The 21,362-nt window shown below is 35.8% G+C and overlaps 1 protein-coding gene across 1 annotated transcript in view; it reads right to left on the reverse strand.

Moving 5' to 3' along the window:
• The window catches only part of CSMD1 (CUB and Sushi multiple domains 1), a 1,059,051-nt gene that overhangs the window by 709,454 nt on the left and 328,235 nt on the right, over positions 1–21,362 (reverse strand). The gene's annotated exons all lie outside the window — the stretch shown is intronic.

Consider the following 21,362-nt stretch of genomic DNA (forward strand, 5'->3'; position numbering starts at 1 on the left):
AGTCCTTAGTGACACTTTTACTCCATGTCATGCTATACTTCAGATGCCATTATGAACACGTTTATAATGGTTCTCAAAAATAACTTACATATTTTAAAGAAGACAATCTTTAGGCATGAATTTCATATCTAACTGTGTAAATACCTAGACCTCATCTTTGTCACACGATACACAACTGGCTTCTTAAATTTTGCATGCATGTACTACAAATATAATACTGCTAAAGTAGGAGAGTTGTCTGGTAATTAAAGCTCTGAATAAGAATGATAATCTGGTGTGTTGACCCTGGCTGCATCTGCCCCCTAAAACCTGCTCATGCAAATCCAATACAGATAAACTGGAAAAAAAAAATAAAAAAAATTGTCTTTCATCAAGCACTGTCAAACTGAACAAAGTAATATCAAGAGCTTGAAGCTATGGAAAACATATTCCACTTCAAAAGAAACTAAAGTTTCAGGATATTTGGACTGAAACAAGGTAACTTGAAGATTTTTCCTATTTCTGTTCTTTTTTGAACATGAATTTTCTTAAAATTATGAATCCCTACAATAATTAGAATTCAAAGTGGCACAAAATAAAAAATGAATTGTGTAAGAAAATTCTGATTATTTAACTAGACACAACTCATCATTTTAAAATAGTGTTTTATTTTAAACAGGATGTGTATGTGTATGGAGCTGTACGAGGAAGCAGCTTCTGTTTTCTAGTACAGCTCCATACACATATGGTTTTTAGAAGAGCAGCTCGTCCAAGAATGAAGGTAAACAAATTTCAACTGTCACACTACTAAAAAAGTAACTTCATAACTATACTTAAGATAAAAGTGAATGATGCTTATTCTTTCTGCCTGGAGCAGATGTGTGAAACAGAATTCAAATTTCTTGTCATACTATTTTTTTTTTTTTACATCCATAAAGACTATCAACTCTTACTCTTGTTGAGATTTGAGAATTATTTCCTTTCAAAGTCTCAGTTAAGTCACTTTGCTCTGTCATTATTTCTGCTGCTGCTCTGTGGAAATTCTTTGTCTACATATTTCTGGAATTGTGTTGCCTAGAGTGAAATACAAGGCTGTAGCAGGAAGATACAGAACAGTATTTCAGAATTATTTAACTTATTCTCCCTCTAACTGTAGCACTGATTCTTCCCCCCAGTAGAATGATGCTCACTCATGATCCATTACAAGCTTTTAAAGGGTTTTCTAGGGTAATGCTTTCTAGCTGGTCTCTCCTGAAATGTGTAGTACATATGCAAAGGTTCTGACTATATAAAAGTAAAAAAGTTTATCTCTGCTTTTCTGACTGCCAACTTATTTGTTCAGAGAGTTGATTTTCCTTCAGATCATTTCCCTTTTTATGCTTATAACATTATATCCTGGTCTTCCAGCTACTTTAATGCAATTTGCAATGAAATGGTACCTGTTTCTTCCTCAGGCTGCTTCTAAAAGTGTTGAATAGTTCTCAGTCCAGAGTAGAGATATTTTTGGATCTCACTCAGCCCATCACTTCACTTGGTGGCAAATCACTTTGCTGATTTAAAAACTATAGTCTGTCTGCCACTCACCTAACAGTATTTTTATATAGCTCCTGGTGCTCAGTATCTACAGCTCATCCAACAGACTGCAATCTACTTGTTCTGAAAAAGTAGAACAGAGATACAACACATCTCAAAATGGAACACTGCATGAAAATCAGGCATGATCTTTGCATTTCAAGGATGATCTTCCACTGGAAGAAGCATTCTGCTATTCCCTGGTGGTTTGATGCTGCCGCACAAGCTCCTGCAGAAACAAGGGAGGATCACCATCTGTTTCATTAGTTTCTGGCTTGTTCAGAAACTAAGAGGGAACCTAGGAGAAGTCCACTTACATGTCAGAATAAGAACTGAACACCAACAGCTACACAAGAGCCTCTTTGTACCGTTCAAATCATAAAGGCCTCTAAAGTATTCCATAATTTGTTCTCAATTTTAATTTCAGGGACAGAAATTGTACCACTATGTGAAGGATTTTGATTGGGTCCTCACAGAAGATTAGATTACTCTAACTTCAGTCTGTGTAGCCTCTCAGAAAAAGTGGAGCTGCCATCAACGCCATATTAAATTTAAGATTCACAAAGAGGTATAGCACCCAACCTACCTAATTACAAGTTAAAATTTTTAACTCCTGCCATTCAAAACACTAATAAAAAAATGGCTTGGATGAGCAATTAAGTAATTTGCAGGCAAACTTTGATTTATGATTATATGAATATACATGAAGATCTAAAGAATAAGTGAAGAAACAGTTTGATCAAAATTCAGACTTTTTGCAACAAGAACATAGCTCAAAATATTTGAATTAATTTCTTTATTACTGTCACAATGCATGTATGTTTTTATAACTGCATCTTGGCTTTCTACTTTTTGTGTGCAAGAGAAGCAACAGAAGGCAGGCATAAATTTCCATCTATTTTGGTGTTATTTCCTAAGTTCCCTAAATATAGGGAGCAATATATTATTCACTCTAACATGTTTCAGTATATATGCAAGTATCAAACAGTTATTATAGTATAATGTATCAGATATTATAACAACCAAATTTAATCATATGATACAGTACTTCAAAAGATTTTCAGTTTTATGTTTCATCTAGAGGTTGAACACCCAACTAGTGATCATAAAACTCTGCTGAGTTATGAATTTTCAATAATTTAAGTCCATGTTTATAATCTGAAGGGTATCATTTATCCATTTAAACATTCACTTTAACTAATGACCCATGCAATTGCTTACAGCAAGCATCTTTACCTCCCTGTTTGTCTTTTCAATATTTCTGACAACAGAAGTAACCAGGAGAAGGAATGTGAATGTTAAGATTAAAGTGATTTCTTCATTACAGGTAGACACTACATGTTAGATGTGGTACAAGCCTAAAGATATCTAAAACTAACTATAAGTAGGCTTATAAAACGATAAAGCTTTATAAAATTTTGCACAAAATTGAAATAAAAATTCATTTTAATTCAATTCATGTAAGATTTCTAGGTATACAGAAATGTGTCTTTACAGGTAACTGTTACTTATTAGGCACCTTGAAAGAAAAATGTTTGAATGAGCTCTGATTATAAACACTAATTTTTTCTTAGATATTAAGACATTAAGATAAAGTCAGCTGAGGTCACCAGGAACAAATAAGTCTAAACTAAAAGATGTTTTAGGAAATGGAGACTTTATGTATGACCATTAGCAAAAACAAACAGAAGGGGTGAAGGAGGTGATCGTGTAGAAGCCTGTAATCATTTAGGAACAATGTCCACTGGATTCTTCCAGCCAACATTCAGAAGGCCATGGTGTGCCATTTAGAATTCAGTAGCAAAAAAAAAAAAAAAAAAAAAAAAAAAAGGGAAGGGAAGGGAAGAGAAGAGAAGAGAAGAGAAGAGAAGAGAAGAGAAGAGAAGAGAAGAGAAGAGAAGAGAAGAGAAGAGAAGAGAAGAGAAGAGAAGAGGAAAAGAAAAGAAAAGAAAAGAAAAGAAAAGAAAAGAAAAGAAAAGAAAAGAAAAGAAAAGAAAAGAAAAGAAAAGAAAAGAAAAGAAAAGAAAAGAAAAGAAAAGAAAAGAAAAGAGGTTTCTACATGTCTCAATACCTTACAGGTCTAAGATTCAATTGAATATCCCCATATACAACATACAAGTAAGGTCATATACAACATACAAGTAAGGTTCTCATTCTGCTGTGATATTTTTTAATAAAGTATTTCAAAATCCCTGTAAGAGTCAAACTAATTGCACTTTTATAGCTAGAAAGAAGCTGAGGACAGAGTGAAGTGACCAATACAGAATTTAGCCACTGATTGGTGGCTCACCTCTTGATTCACAGCTACTCTCTGAAGAAACTAAACACCAGAATTAAAATTTTACAGTAGCACCTTTTCAGAAACTAAGTCTCAGGAGAACAGTTGAGGTGAAGTTCTTACACAGAAAGTAGTAAAACCAGACTACATTGGGACTACCTTGATGTGATGCTATAGCTTCAGATGTTCATTTCTAGTATAAATGCTCTGCATATACACCCTTATTTTGAAGTCTGTGCAAGGATATGGAGATAGCAAAGAGTGACTGCCTGTTAATATAACAGAAGTTGTTTCAGGTAGGTCACATGTCAGTCTAACTCAACCATAGTAAGTAATCTCATAATTCCTACCAATATTCTATAAATTACATCAATATAACATGCAGCTACTGCTTGACTTTTCAGGGGAAAACAAACAAACCAATCCCACAAAAAAAAAACCCCAAAAACCACCCAACCAACCAAACAAAAAAAAAAAACCACACAAAACATCATTTGATCAATGCAATCAAGAGTTCTGACAATACAGGTTGTCCTCTCCTTGCCTCCCGTACAAGACAGAATTAACTGTTTTGAATTAACCAGTGAGGGAACCTCCCTGTTTGACTAACTTAGAAAAATACAGAACTGTTGCTTCTACAGCCACATAACCACTTCTGGCAATATGCAATGCAAGTTGTGGAAAGCATACTGGGAGCCGCCAGTGCGAGGGAAGCCGTGTTGTGTCAGCGCGCACACCGCGGGCTTCGCGCTCTCCAGAGGGAAGGGGCTGCACGGGAACAACCTGAGCTCAGCCACCGAGGTGATACACAGTCTGCAACCACAAGTGGAGATCTTATTCTCTCCAATTATTTGTAAATTTTGCTCACACATATTTTGTCTTTTCAGTGCATCTGTGGAGTGGGAGATCTGCTGCAGACATTTTTTTTCCCCTCTTTAACCTAAAGTTCTCTAGTATAAGCAGCTACGTCTTCATTGAAAGAAGCACCTCATGGCATCTGTCACATGAGAATTGAAGTGAATTATGCTTAGTGTAGATATAGTTGTGATATCAGAGGGATGAGAACTTAAGTATTAGAGCTGCTTCTCTCTCACAAAAAACCAAATATACATGACATTAATCAAAAGGTATGGGCTCCAAATTTTTTTTTTGTGCAGCATACCCATCCTGACAGGTCCACAGGATTCCCATTACTGTGTGCGTCAATGTAACATATGAGTAAATCACAATTAAACAGTCTAAAATTTGTCTAGACTTTAAGAGGTTCCCTAGGTTTTGACAAAGAAAATTGCTCTTGCAATGTTTAATTAGCTTTAAATATTTTCAACTTCACGCCTCCAATATATGTCCCTAAACCAGTTAGAATTTCAAAGAAAACTATTTCCCAACATAAGCCAAACAAGAAAAAAATCTAAATTAAGTTTTCACATTTACTATATTCTAATGTTCTTTCTCTCTTCCCGTAAAAAATTATTCAGTTTTATCAGTTCATCAGAAGGAGACTAATTTGATATTAATGAGCTGCAATTTAGGGTACCATAGCTTTTTAGCCTATCTTTTGTCACTTTACACAATATTAGATGTGATTTAATAGTTTTGCCTTTACTACCTGTTCTTTTAATGTCATAAGGTTTGTTTTACAAGTCGTAATATATTTTAAATCCCTGAGGTGTTTTAAAAATTCATTTAATAGTCATGCAAATACTTCACATAAGTATACACCAGGCAAACTTAACACTGGCCTTATTCATGGTTTCTTTTATCTTGTACAGGCAGACCTGCTAATTTTAATGTTCTGTTTTAGTGATCACAGATTCAGGTCCAAGACCATTCATTCCTATGATCTCAACTCAAACACCTGGACCTCAAAGGATTTATGCCTTCTTATTGCCACCTACAGTCTCATCAACTCACTTTCTACATTTTGCTTTCAATTTTGTATCACAATTAATACAAAATTGTTTGTTGAGTCTTGACACTTAAAAACACTATAAAACAGAGCTTAATTAAATGGTTTGGGGGCATCAATTTTACCTTTTTTTAAAAGTCTATATTTTTGGCATTGTACTTCCATTGAACTAAAATTTACCTATCATGGCACAAAAATACAAAAGCACCAAAACACAAAATAAGACACTAATTTTGGCCCATCATTCTCATAGCTACCATTAGAATATACCACATGGATTTACAAATAAAGAATTGTGATTTTTTCCATTGTACCAGTATAGGCTGGTCCGCTGACTGAAAGAAGTTTACTACTACTGTTCTTGAATATTCACATAATGTCAACTTTGATCTGAAAAAAACACTTAGACAACTAGACAAGTTACTGACATAAGCAGTGTTTGAGAAGAGTAGTTTTTAATGTAAAAGCACTCAACAGTTTAAAATATACTAAAAAAAAATCTGTATCTTGAAAATGACAGTAATGAACTAATTTTTTTCTGTGATGTTACTTCACTAATTTCACAATTTTTTATTTGCACCAAATTAAACTGTAGGAATACGGAGTTCTACAAAACATCTGAGAACACTTTAAACTGACTGAGCACAATCACACCAGTTATACCAGTGGACTTAATCTTAGAAAAACTTTGTTAGCTGCTAACTACTAATGGTTGTGAGATCTCTATTCTATATGACATCTGATACGTGAAGTCGTGACCATTAATTATTTTAACAAGACTATAATCGTAAACTTCCTTAAAAGATGCCCACAAAAAATCTAGTGATTTCCTAAATCTGTTAATAAAATATTATTTTGACATGGGTCTGTAGGCATAACAATTTTATTAAGTGCAAACTCTAATGGATCTGCACTTGATAATAGTAGAGTGGAGGGAAAAACAAACATGCATGTGCCTTGTTTCTGCCTGTCCAATAGCAAATGGGTAGCAAAATAAAATTAAAAAAAATAAATAAACCAATAAATAAACCCAAAAAGTTTAAAGCAATACTTGTACCAATAGCTGCTCTCATATTTTACTAATTGTTAGCAAAGGCTGTATTCAGTTGTATTCTGTATTTATTCCCTGGAGCTTAGTAAATTGCTGCGTAGGTTTTATTGTTTCTTTTGTGAGTTTGGTTTGTGCTTCTTTTGGTTTCTGTTCAGTTTGGATTTTTTTTAAAATGCCACTACCACTTTTGTTTTTCTGAGTGAAAAGTTTGCAATTACCAGGATTTAGAGATTCAGTGTGCAAGAAGTAGAGTCAGTTCTACTGCTACCTAAAACAACCAAACCAAACTAATCATCAGAAAATATAAATAAATACAATGAAAAGCAAATAAAAAACCCAGACAAAAAACTCCAACCAGTACATTTTTCTTGTATTTTTCATTCACATCAGTATTCTGAGAAAAAAAAATTAAAAACTCAAAGAACCTATGTATAAATAACAAAATTCTGACCTGATCATGAGTTTCACAAACAACAGCTTGAAATCGCTAAGCCTACAAGGAGTATATTTTCTCTTCCCACTTATGCTCCCTTATCTCTCACACAGACCATAGCACACACAACCCAAACAGAAAGTAAAATTCCTACAATATAGAGCTTATCTTTAAAGAAAAAGATTTATGGTTTTTGTTGGTTATTATCTAAGTCTAAAAAAAAAAACGAAAAAGAAGATTTAAGGGGTAGCTAAATCCCTAAAATGGCTTTGAAGTGCTGAGTATGACCTTTTGAAGTGCTGAGTATGACCTAAGCACTGAAAAAAACATCTCTGCTTTAGCCCTTTAGAAGTTGATTATGACATTTAATTTTCCAAATCATGTAACAGAGAATAATATTTTAACTTTCTTTTTATTCTCAATTTTCTTTTAAAAGCTACATCTTGAACATGAAGAAAACCCACTACTGACAAGCACGCAGTGAGCAAAGCGAAGTAATCTTTAGAATTTGCAGTTGTCATAGAATTCTGGTGAGGCTTCCAGAGAAATAATTATCTGCAAGCAGAGTGAACTCCACACATACTTGACTTCTCACATGCAGGGTGGGAGGACTCTTCTTTCATTTGAAGACTTCTTCTGCTAAATAAGCTATTTCACATGAAGACTTCATCATGATTAAAGTCAGGAATGAATGAGAAAAAAAAAAACAACCAACCCAATGAAAACACACACCCCAACAACACAATGCTGGAAAAGCTTTTTCTTTGTCCAGGTGAAGATTGATCAAAGGAGCAGCACTGAAATATGTTCCACATTCTTTTACTGAATCAATGTTGCCATTTGCTTTACAGAAGAGCTGACTTGACAGCATTGAAGATAACTTCAGTATCCTACAGCCATCCAATCATTCACTGCTTAACTCATTTTTCCCCAAAATGCACCTTCTCAGTACTTTAATACAATTGACATTTTTAAATATAGTATGCAGAATAAGATTTTAAATCTCAAGGAAGCTATTATTAAAAAAAAAAAAAAAAAAAAAAAAAAAAAAAAAAAAGCAAACCAAAACAACGAAAAAACTCCCAAAAAACCCAAAGCTCCTAAAACCAAAACCCCCCCAGCTTCTTTGTTACAGCCATGCCATATTGGAAGGTAAAACCCAGGCAGGCACAAATCTAATTTCCAGTCAGTTTAGGAGAATTCTTCACTTACAAGGTATCCACAATCACTCAAGAAATTCAAAGAGGATGACTGTGCAGGTTTTCCTATGTGCCACAGGATGATGCATATTCAGTGTACATTAAATTGACTGCATCTTTTAAGAAGTCAGCAAAATTTCACACATTTTGCAGCAGAGATACCAGTTTTCTCACAAGTTTTGGCTTCCAAAATCAGTTTTTCATCTCAAAACCGAAATGCAAGAGCCTGAAAAACTCTGTTTTAGAAAGTTTCATGACTTCTCTCCAGCCTTCAAAATGAAAGAATTCCAAAGAACCAAAGAACTCAAATATGTAGAATAATTAAAAATTATCTAATAAGATAGCATTCTCAAACTAAGTTTCAAGTAAGAGGGATTTCCATTGAGGTGAAGCATATATTTCTACTAAAGATCCTGTCAGTTCAAATGCTGACTTTCTGTAAAGCTGGGTACGTGGTCTAAATCTTAGATTAAGAAGCAGGCACAAATACTGAGAAGAATATAAGCATGGAACCTGGGAATGGAAGGAGGGGATCAAGATAGCACAGGAAGGCACAGCTGGAGCTGAATATGGCAAGGGATGTGAAAATATGAACAGCTTCTGCAGGTGTGTTAGTCAGAAAAAGAAGACAAAAAACCTGTACTCCCCCAATAAATCAAGAATCACACAATCATTCCGGTTGGAAAGGTCCTCTAAGATCATGGAATCTAACCCTTAACTAATCCACTTGTTGTAAACCAGACCATGGCACTAAGTACCATACCTAGTCATTTCCTGAACACCTTCAGGGTGACTCCACCATCTCCCTGGGTAGTCCATTCCAATGTTTTACCACCCTTTCCCTGAAAAAATTCCTCCTGAGGACATGGAGGAGGCTGAGGTACTTGTTGACTTTTTTTTGTTTCTATTTTCACTGGCAAATGCTCTTCCCTCATCTTTCAAGTCCCTGAGCCTCAAAGCAGTACTTTGACCTCTGCAAGATGTTGATGCAGTCCCCCCAAACTTCCTTCCCACATTTGGAAAGATGTGGGTTTGATGGATGGACCAGTCAATTGAGAAGAACTTGGGTGGATAGCTGCATCCCAAGATGGTGGTTACCAGCTCACTGTCCAAATAGAGATGAATCATGAGAGGTGCCCCTCGTGGGTCATATCAGGACTGATACTGCTCAATACTTTTATTAAGGACACGTAATTGAGTGCAGCCTCAGCAGGCGTGCAGCTGAGTTTTGTAGTTGATATGCTTGACAGAAAGGGTGTCATCCAGAAGGATGTTGTCAGGGTTGACAAATAGGCCCATGGAAACTTCATGAAATTCAATCAGGCCAAGTACAAGGTCCTGCAATTAGGATTGAGGTCACAGGGCACTTGCTGATATCAGCGCATGCTAAAGAATTAATGGGTTGAGAATAGCCCCATGAAGAGAGATCCAGGAACAGCAGTGAATAAGATGCCTGGATGCCTGTAAGTACACATTGCCTGGATGTGAGCAGTCAATGTGTACTTACAGGCCAGAAGGCCACCCATATCCTGAGCTGCATCAAAAGCAGTGAGACCAGCAGGGTGAGGCAGGGGATTATCCCTTTTTACTGTGCTCTTGTAAGACCCAACCAAAATGCAGCATCCAGGTCTGGAGGCACCAGCTTATGAATGTCACAGATCTCTTAGAGCAGGTCCAGGGGCAGTCCATTAAAAACCTTTCCTGTTAAGAAAGGCTGAGTTTGATTGTTCACCATAGAGAAGGTTCCAGGGAGATCCCACTGGGATCTCAGTGCCTAAAACTGTAAGAATGATGGAGAGAAACTCTTCAACAAGATCTGAAGTATTAGGGAGACTGACAAGGCTTTAAAGCGTTTTGTAGATTTAGATTAGGCATAAGAACATCTTTTACAAGATTATGGTGAAACACTAGAACAGGTTGCTCAGGGAAGTTGTGGATGTCCCATCGCTGGAGGCATTCAAGGTCAGGTTTGACTGGGCTTTGAGCAATCTGATCTAGAAAAAGATGCCCCTGCTCATTGCAGGCAGTTGGAACTAGATGGTCTTTAATGTTCCTTTCAAACCAAACTATTCTATGATTAAAATGCTCAACTTACCGACAGCTAAGGTAGTCCTTCAAATTGCAAAGTCAAAGAAGGCAAACAGAAATTTCTGCTTTGAGATTATTTCTCTAATGTTAACATAGGCCTCTAATGTTAATTGGCTTTTGAAATATTTAATGATTATAATCTTCTATGAATAGCTCTTTATCCAGCTATCACAAATTTAGGGAGCTAGTCAGGCAAGGGTCACCCAAGCTGCTGGGTAGTACATGGACCAGGCAAGGATCTCAAGTCAACAGTTCTCTGGAGACCTCTAATGAAAACTTTGATTAAAAAAGGCAATTTTGAAAACTAAAGCTGTAGCAGGAGAAGTAACTATTTTATGCATGCCATGATTTATGACTGTGAAGCCCTCTAATCCAGTACTGCCATCCTCAGTAACAGACCATAAGCTTTATAAAGGGCTTGCAAGGCCTCAGGACTGATTCTTGCTACAGTCAGGTTCACGCTGCATGAAATTCTCAAACTTGCCTGCAGCTTTGCCTTACTTCATTTAGCTGCAATAGCAATTTCTCTAATTGAGTGGCTAAGGCTAATTTGGTTTCCTTTATTTTGCCTCCCTTTTTTTCTGATGGTACAACCAGAGTTTTAAATTAATAACTCTAGCAAACAGTCTATGCAGAATGAAGAATTTTTCAACTGGCACAATGACATGGTTCAGAGAAATACAAGCCTGTTTTGAGTCTTTGAGAAGCAGAGATAAAGGATACAGTCTAGGGAAATACACTAACAGGAACAATAAGACATGAGACAAAGACTTGGCTTTAGAGAGCCCAAAGGTATGAACAACTCACTCATAGTCAACTACAGAAATGCAGACCCAGACAAAACTGGGTTTAGGAGTAACAAAAAACCAAAAGAGTAGTAGCTAACATGCATAGGACACCATATTAAGTATGGATGAGACGTGGAATTGCAGACCATGGAAGAAAGAGAAAACATATAAAATAATTTTAAATATGAGTAACCTCAAGTGCATCCTAAACTGATGAAGAACAAATCATCAGCTAGTGGATCCAGATGAGCACAGGAAGAATAAGAATTATGCTAGGAAAAAGAGCAGAAACCAATAATTGTTTGTGCAAATATAACTATTCTCTTGTTCTTTTTTCCTTTTCTGTAAAAATTTCATCCTGACTAATAATGAGTAGATACTCAAGACTGATTGCTCTAACAATTTTGGATTTCCATAGATACACACAGAAAGAATGTTGACTTTCCCTATAAATAAGGGTTTTGCGTATCCAAAACTGCTGCTTTAACCTTCTTGTGACTTCAGGTTTACAGTCCACTGACACTACACAGATGTGCCTTGTGCTCTTAAGCAACTGTAAGAAAGGCACAGATCTAATACAGTCAAAGAGATTGTGTGACCTTCCAAGCCTCCATAGCTCTTTTCAAGTCAATCCTATAAGCCAGCTTCAAAGAACCTTAAAGCAAGATTTCTCTAAAGTATTCCATGCATAAATAATTCTATAAATGTTTTAGGAAGTCCTCCACTATATACAAGATAAAAGATTTTAAAGTGTTAAAGGGTAAAAACACAAAATACAGAGTTAACAAGTACTCTTAATGGTTTTGCAGACTCATTTATAGCTACACATATACCTAATGAATTTAATGAGATTATTTGGGTGAATAAACAGTATTTAGATATTCAATACACAAGAGTCCAATAGATAGTACAAAAACATGGAGGTGAGGATCATGTGATAGATTTGAACAAATCTCAAAAGTTTCAGTTAAAAATGCAGTGTCTACATTATGTATACTACAAGCAATCTAATTCTTTTCTTCACAATCAACAAATTAGTGACTTTCCAGCTATCTTCTTCATTACTAAGTAAGATCAGCACCTTAGTAAAACTTTAGACAGGCCTGTTTTGATGAGTATATTTTGTTGCAAACTTCCATCTATCTGCCTCATTATCCAAAATGCAAAAGGAAAACTTGAAAAGTTATGCAAATGAAACCTTCAATATGGGAAGGATATGAAAAAAAAAAAGTAATTCAAAGGGCAGTTATTAATGGTTTAGTTATACAAGAGAAGATGAGAAGCAAGGTATGTGACTGTATTTATGTGCTAACTATCCATCTAACACAGCAAATTATACAGCCTTAAATTAATCAGGGTAACAGCTGCTGGCTACAGTAACATAGCAAATCCAACTTCCTATTTTCTATCCTAATAACCCACAGGGGTTTATTCCAGAAATACTGATTCAACCCGGCATCACAGTACACCTTCTGCCAGTTTAAAAGAATAAAATCTAGAAACAAGGATTCTAGATGAGATAGAGATTTTTCAATTTTCTTTTATTTTTGTAACAAAAGATATAAAATCCCTAAGTCATCTTTGCCATTCGAGCCAGATTCATAATAAATACAAAGTAGTTATCAACAGTAGCTCTTAGTAAGCTGCAGAGACTTTTCTATAAAGGTAGAAATATAGTTTTATATTAAAAAATGATACTACTTTAAGTTAAGGAAAATAAAATAAAAAATATAAGCAATGTAAAGACTACAACAAACCAGAATGGTATGGCTGGAAATGCATTTTTATTATCAGAGAGTTGAAAAGTCCCTTACAACTTCCCCTACTTTATGCCAGCCAAAGGAAAAAAATAACTTGCTTTACAAAAAAAGCCACCAATGAATCAAGTCATAGTCAGATTCAATAAAATCTAGGTAAGTGACAGCTGCATTTAATCTGGGACCATCTGAAGGTAAGTTAGCACTACTGAGAATATGCAGTAACAAATTATGGTTTAATTTTTCAGCCAAATAGATAAATGCATCAAAAATCTCCTGTAAGTACTTAGGCAATATGCCCAAAATGCTGGCAGTATTTTGAGTTCCACATTGGTAAAAGGGAAAAGGCTAAGCCCAGACAAAATGGAATTTGAACAGAAAACAGGTTTCCTCTTTCACTACGGGCATGCTGATATTTGGCACATCAGTTGCTGTTTGCAATAAATATGGAGTGAGTAGGGAAGGACACAGGCTGCTTAAAATTCTATCTACAGCAAATCTGCAAGGCTATGAACAAAAAGTTATTCCACTAAATCCCATTTGGCTGTAGAACTGAACAAACAAAAATGCCAACTCTGTTAAGTCACATTGCATGGCTTGTTTCAGAAAAGCGTTTGGAGAAGAGAAAAATTCCTTAAATTCCTTATATAGATGAATTACAAAAAAATCCATTAAAATTTTAGAATTATGGAATTTCTGATCTTGTTTGCTTATCAAACTATTTCAGCTCAAGAGAAAATATTTTAACTTAAAAAATTAAAGTCCAGACAGAAGGACTAGAGGAGAGGCAAAGCTAGTCTCTTCCTATTCAGTAAGAGTGGGGTTTGCTTATTTTGGGTTTTGTTTGTTTGTTTGAGGTTCTTTTTTTAAGCTACCTACAACACTGATATATGGGATTTTATGATCACACTGCACATTTGTCTGGGCTCCAGCTATGACAGAATTAAATTTCTTCATAGAAGATAGAATGGAGTTTTAAAATTGTGATGAAAACAGTTTTTATAACACAGGGAGGATTCAGAAATTGCTGAGCAGAGCTTACACAGTGTCAAGGCTTTTCTGTGCTGTCAATGACTAGGCTGGAAGCGCACAAGATGCTGGGAGGGAGCACAGCTGGGAGAGCTGACCCCAGCTGACCAAAGGATTATTCTATACCATTTGGTGTCATACTCAGCAATCAAACAGGCAAGGCTGGAGTCTGGCTAGGGCTGCCACTCCTCAGGGACGTTTGGAGAGATGGCATTTGCCTTCTCCAGTAACCACTGACGTGATGGATCTCTGCTTTTGCGGAGATGTCTGAACACCTGCCTGCTAATAGGAAGCAGTGAATGAAATCCTTACTTTGTTTTGCTTGTACATGCAGCTTTTTAACTATTAAACTGTCTTTATCTCAACCCACACATTTTTTTCACTTTTACCCTTCCAATTCCCTCCCACATTCCATGGTGGGGCTGGTGAGGCAGTGGCTGCGTGGTGCTCAGCTGCCCCCTGGGGCTAAATCACAACAACAACCTTAATACTCATGCAGATAAGGCAATGACTGCACTTAGATAATTGTGACATTTCAAAAAACTCTTGAAGTGTTTTTCACAAGTTAATATTAGTCATACAGACACACATCAATGAAGACAGACTAGAAAGAACATGAAATGGGATATTAATATAAGCACAGTTGGGATGATGATCTCTCAGGATATAGCAGGGGCATGAAACCACTGTAGTAAGTTCTTTAGGCTGCACAGAAAGAGGAGCAATCCTGTTACTACACTGACTTTCCACTTTTGTTTTCCATGCTAGAACATGCTGTTCTGGTTTAGGACTGGCACCCCATAGGAGCAGAGGATCAACGTCTTAATACTTCTCTCTAGTAAGGCCACTTTTACCAAAACATTTTTCTTTTGGGTTTGTGATCTCAAATAGTAGCAGAAATAAGAATTTTGTAGACGGAGGCTACAAAACCACTAAATCATTACTAGGTACGAGCCACGAACAGGGTGTTTGCTACTGATTTATGTACCAAGGACAAAAGTCACAGTAGCTTTTCATGGATCAGTAAGTCACCAGAAGGCACAAAATATTCCCTTCCAGAATCAGAGGCAGCCAAAAAGACAGTCCCAAGAGCTTATCTTAAAACATGTAATTACTTTTGCAAGGGCTACCAGCCACAGGAAGGATGCCATTCCCTCATTAAGGACTGAGCTGGAAAGATTGAGCCTGCGTGAAAGCTGGAAAGTAAAACACAGCTGACATACCTTACAAATTAGCTAACATAATGCTCATAATGTAACATAAAAGTCATTCTTCATTTAGGTACAAAATTCATGGGTTGATAATGAGAACTGCAATATTTATTTTAATTTTTAGACAATTCAAGTAGGGTCTATTTTGTCACAATTTTCAGTACAGTGCATTTTTTTTTTTCCAGGAAAGAATTTCCTAGAACCTCCTTTTGGGAAATTTCTGGCCTTGGACATTTTAAGGAAATAACATTCCAGATTTCTTACTCCGGGTCCTTTGAATATTGCTGAAATTCAACATTTAAGCAAAAGGAATTTCACTTCTTTAACCCATTCATACACTTCAGAACACAAGCAGAATATTTTACTTATCTCTCCTCTCAAACACAGTATTTCATTTTCCAGAAGTTTTCTGAATTTACGTAGAATTAAAAATAATTTTCTTTATTTGATATTGTTAAAAATATTTTCATATCTAAATAATTGATATTCTAGATTAGGTAGTAGAGGTCTTACAGAACAGGTTCACAGCCCTGTCGACCTCTTCTGCCCTGAGATTTTGCTACTGCTAAATATAGCAAGGTATGATACCTGAAATATAAGTGTTTTTTTTAAACTGCATTATGATTTCTTTCCTGTATGTCATCATTACAGTCATTCATATGATATTGTTACAAAAAAAAAAGTGTTATTTTAAAGAAAAGTTGCTAAAGAAAGAAAAAACCCCAAAACATTTTCCTTTGCAAGGATTGCAGTTGACAAAGGAAATCTATACATACGCTCATTCTCAGGAAACAAATACTTCCACTCTAGACAGGTAAAAGTACAAATTTCAGCCTTAAAAAAAAGATCCTTTTTCAGTCTCTTCTTTCATTATTTAAAATTTTTGGGTTAGTTCATCATGTGCCTATATCAACACATAATAAAAGGTTCAACAAACATCTCAGTCTGAAAAGAAAAGACCACCAAAATAGCAAGTATTTAACTAAAAATAGAAATATATCAGCCTATTAAAAGGTCTTATGGCAAATTACACTAACAGAAAAAAATTGTCAATATTATATTTACAACAGCAGCAGCTTTTATTACAGCATTAATGTTAGCTAAGTTTTCTGGACACAGAAAAGCTAAGAAAAAGGCTGTTTGTGCCTTTAATGTTTAAAAATATTAAACTCATAGAATTTACACTTCTTCTTTCTCCTAAAACCACAGCAGAATAGAAAATATTTACAGGTTTAGGAGTGACAAACTGAATCCTTCGCAAAACCCACACAAGAGAATATTGAACAAACTGCCTAACTCTTAAGTTCATCGTTAGATATTCATTAGAATCTTTTGGAGCTTTTCTGAGCTGGATGTATTAATAATCCACTGATGTTCCCAAGTCATTCACAGTTTCACGTCACTGGAACAATCAAAATTGTTCCAATGATTGAATCTGCTAATGGAAGGGTTCCCTGCCCATTGTGGTGTTGGGGTCTTGAGATAGATGATTTTTACAATTTCTTCCAATCTTCTATGATTCTATGAAAATTAAATATTGTCTAATAGATAAAACAGCACCCATGACTAAACCACAGAGATTAACTGGCAATGTTGGATTGAAGATTCAGGAGACTACTCATCTCAGGAACAGCAGGAATCATTATGCATACAAGTTGCATAAAGTTGGTATTTTCTTGCCAATTTAGCTTCCTACTGAGAACTTGAAGTATTTGCCTCAGATTATCCATTGGATTATTCATCCATTCCCAGAAAATAACTACTCTCATCATCGTATCAGTTTGTTGAGAGAACAACTACAAAGCCATAAACCAGACTCATGGACAACAAGTAGCAAGCACTTCAAGCACTGAACAAATGACAAGCAAAATTTTACTCTTAAAATTGAGTGCAGAAAAGGTATTTTGGTACTTGATAGAGGGAAGCTTCTGGACACATTAGCTTGAGTCCAGAAGTCCATTATGTTCACTGGGGTCCATGTTAACTGGAAAAAGTCACAGTGTTGGGAAAATTACCTTGGCAAACTCACAGAATCATACTAAATTGGTAGAGGAAATTTTTCAAATTTTTTTTGTTTATTTTATGTAGCCAAAAGTACCAAACCTTTAAAAAAAAAAAAAAAAAAAGAAAACAAAAACACAATGACAAAAAAATAAATCAAACCAATCAAAAAAACCAAATAAACACAAAACAAACACCAACCAAAATAAAACAATTCCCTACGATGTAACAGATACTCAAGAAGAACAAGACCTGCAAGAGGTGAAAAAAACCAGAAAATTTCTTCAAAGGCTATACACCATAGAAGTGCATCACTGCTTTCTGCTGTTGATGTCAAAAGGGATTTAAAAAGAAGCTTTGGGAAGGTGCACAAGGGAGGATGAGGTGAATGACAGTATAAATGTTAATGCTGGGTGTGAGCAGAAAGCTTTGAGAAATCAAAGAACAAAAGAAAAAAGGAAATATGGCCTGCAGGCAAGTAGAACAGAAGGACTTTCTTCCAGCTTTCTTGTCTGGCAAGGAACAGCTGCTTCTGTAGAACAAAAGTCAAGGACAGGTATGAAAAAACACCAAGTCCAGTACATCTGGCATGTTGTTTAAGCAGTGTTCACCAGTTGTACACTACAAAATATGGTTAGAAACAACAAAAACAACCACATACACCCACACATACAAAAAAACCCCCAAAAACAAACAAACAAAAAAACCCCAAAGAAAACAAAACAAACAAAACAAATAAAAACACCACTAAACCAGAAAAACAACTCCAAAACACAAAACAAATCAACCAAAAAAACCCTTAAAATGAACCAAGAGTTGTTAACCTTAGAGGACATCCTAATATTTAGTAACAGACACTAGTGTAGCCAAAAATAAGGCAAACTCCATGAGGTTTCATTTTATGTTGATGACTAGGAAGACACTCTGAAATGAGTTTTGTGCTTTCGCTACTTTTTTTCCACTTGGCAGCTGGATTCTCTGGCAGGCCATGGTACTTTAATAGAAGAAAGACCATCAAATTATAAATGCATAGCAGATCAGATACCGCTGTAATTTAGAGAGCATTTGTCTCTATTGCCAAATATAAGCAAGTTTTCTGTATGGGAGGAATACATCTGACTTTCCAAAGAAAACTACTACAATGATCCACCAATGCTGATTTTTTAATTCGATATGTAGCCCTCAAAGCACCTTTTTAAAAAATAGCTTGTTAACTTCATTCTAGAAAAGTAGGAACAAAACTGATTTTACCAGAGAATTAAGTAAAATTGCACAAGTCCAAGTACTTTGTTTTCTCTTTCTGCAGTCCCTGCAAAGCCTAAACCTATTTCCTGTGATTCCACTGCAATTATAAAAAACAAACACATACTACAAAAAGAGGAACTATCCCTCAATTCTCCAATTCCATTGCTAAAAACTTATGCTTATATATTAAACAGTGATTGTAATGGTCAATCAAAATCATTTAATGGTTTAAGCTGACTGATGCTACAAACTGAACTTACTACTTCTGAAGTTCATAGTTCTTTTTACTGATATAATTAGATGTTTGAATCTTCCATGGATAATTTTATATCTAAAAAATAACAACAGTTCAAGTTTCCACCAGTATCAGAACTTAGAGATCAGATGCGATCACTGAGAAAAATGAAAGTATTATTAGTTAAAAATCTTAGAAACACACATATAAATCTGGTGAAAGAATGATCCAGTAAAGAAACCTACATTTCAGCCTAAGAGTTCAGTAACTACCCAACTACATCAGTGTTGTTAAACTCACAGGTCTACTGCCACAAGGATCTAATTTAGTTAATGTTAATATCCACCTGGCATATTGTTGAAACCAGACTAAGTCATGTAAATATCAGCAATATTCAAAGGCTTACAGTGCTACAATGTGATTTCTCTAGCTTCATTCTTATTTCTACATTTTAAAAACACAAAGGATCCAGTTATGTCATTGCTGCACAGGAGCTGAGGTAATAAATGAAGAATATACTGACTAAAAGGCACAGATCAGAAACTTAGTGCAGGAATAAGGATGTAATGTTCTCTCTCTACTAGGGATACCAAGTATGGGTATAGCTTCAGAGGCCATTCGATCACCATTGAAGTGGTTCACTTCACTTGTTTCCTGCTTTAGTGCCCTACTGAGTTTTTCAAACTCTGCATCCTGAACCTATAATACCCCAAATTCTCAGCTGGCAGCAGCATTCAGTAGCACTTCAATGCTCCCCTTGCTTCCAACTGAACAGTAATTCGTTTACCCAAGAGAAGAATGAAAGAGCTGGCCAAAACCAGGGATAGGCATATAGTTTAGGAAACCAAACCAGCAAGGGATGGGTAGCTGGCAGAGTGATTATAAAAACTTATTCTCACTGGTTATGTCTGGTCTGTATTCCCCTGCCCTAGAGGAACTGAACACTTGCCTTAAAATCACATATGACACAGAAGCCAGAAGCTGTCACTATTAAAAACTGTCTGGGGAACAGTTATGGAAGTTCTTAAACTATGGGGCAAATCAGCTGGCCGTTGCAGCAGAAATCACTCCAAGCCTTCACAAAAAAACACCTGACCCTTCACTGCTACAATTCCTTCTAGAACCATCAGTACCCACTGCCTGTCTCTAGACTGAAATGCTGTCACTTGAGTGACAGTCACCATTTTTTCCAGAGCTGGATGTCACATTTTGACATCAATTTAAAGTTCATTGACAATGCTAGGTTTACAGCCCTAAATCTGAAAGGGGGCAGTGTTGTTTAACCAGAAAGTGGTGCTGCCTGTCACTGTTAATTACAGCTCTTCCTGCTGGGGTTTTTACAAGAAAGTAGGCCAGCAGGAAGTGTCATTATATTACAGCCTGTAGCTCCATGCATGTGTTCCTAAGTTGACAGTCAAGAGATGTCCTTTAGCCTTTTTCACTGTGCTCTTCAATACGAAAAACAAACTGCTCAGATTGCAAAAAAGGATGAAATATGCTATTGCATGCATCTCATAGGAGAGAATAATAGAGTTGCATAGAAAGCAGCTTCTTATTGAGGCAAAAAAACAGCTCCTGGTGTGTTCAGGATTTCTGATGTTCCTTTTCAATTTACCTAGTAAAGCAATAAAGGCTATGGCAATGAAACTTAGTCTTCTCACAGCCCCCATATTAGTTAAAAAAATAAGAGACTGATTAGCTGACTTACCAGTTGTAAAGGCTTTGAAGGACAAAGGAAGGGGGGAAGAGCTACCAAGGAGAGAAATACTGTGAGCTACCCACCCAAAGAGAAGAAGCTCAAAACAAAGAAGTTTGAGCTACTCATGACATCTCCTTTGCCCCTGTCTTTCACACCTGTGTAATCTCCTCAATATGCATACTGAATTCAAGTAGAGACTTTAAAAAACACTATCATTTCAAACCATTATTGAGATATGAACGAAAGATATATCTCAATAGGGAGTAGATTTTGTCACTTTCAAGAAAGGAAGGTAAAGTTTCAACAGTCCTAGAAAAACCTGATGAAAGTTCACCAAGTGGTCTCTGGGGTACTGTGACTTTAGAGAAAGTGGTAACCAGTGTAATGGATTTACACACTTGCAAATTCTTTCCTAGTAAAGAGCTACAATTAAACCATACTACTTTCTACATTCAGTTCCACATCAACTGCATCATAAAAACATTTCAGGCACTTAACTGACTGTAGGCAAATTTTTCAGAATAAACATTCTCAGTCAAGGATTAGGTCTACGAAACCACAGAAAAAATCACTTGGAGTTTGAGAAGTAATCTGAAAATTAGCCTTCTACAACTTTAAGTATTGGAAGCCCTGCATTTTCCATGAATAAATAAAAAAAAGCCATTAAAAAATCCAAACCCACACAGAACCCCAAAACAATCAATGCAACACCACACACTCAGTTTGAAAACAATCCTGAATTACACCCAAAACACCCTTATTATCCAACAAGCAGGTGACTTAATATCACTGTACCTATTAAGTTTCCCCAATATAGGCTACAATTCTCATAAAATCATTTCTTTAATACTTTGAGTTGTACAAAGGGTACCATTCCAGTTTAATAAG

Source organism: Ammospiza caudacuta, chromosome 3 (genome assembly GCF_027887145.1).
Source record: "Ammospiza caudacuta isolate bAmmCau1 chromosome 3, bAmmCau1.pri, whole genome shotgun sequence".
Lineage (NCBI taxonomy): Eukaryota > Metazoa > Chordata > Aves > Passeriformes > Passerellidae > Ammospiza > Ammospiza caudacuta.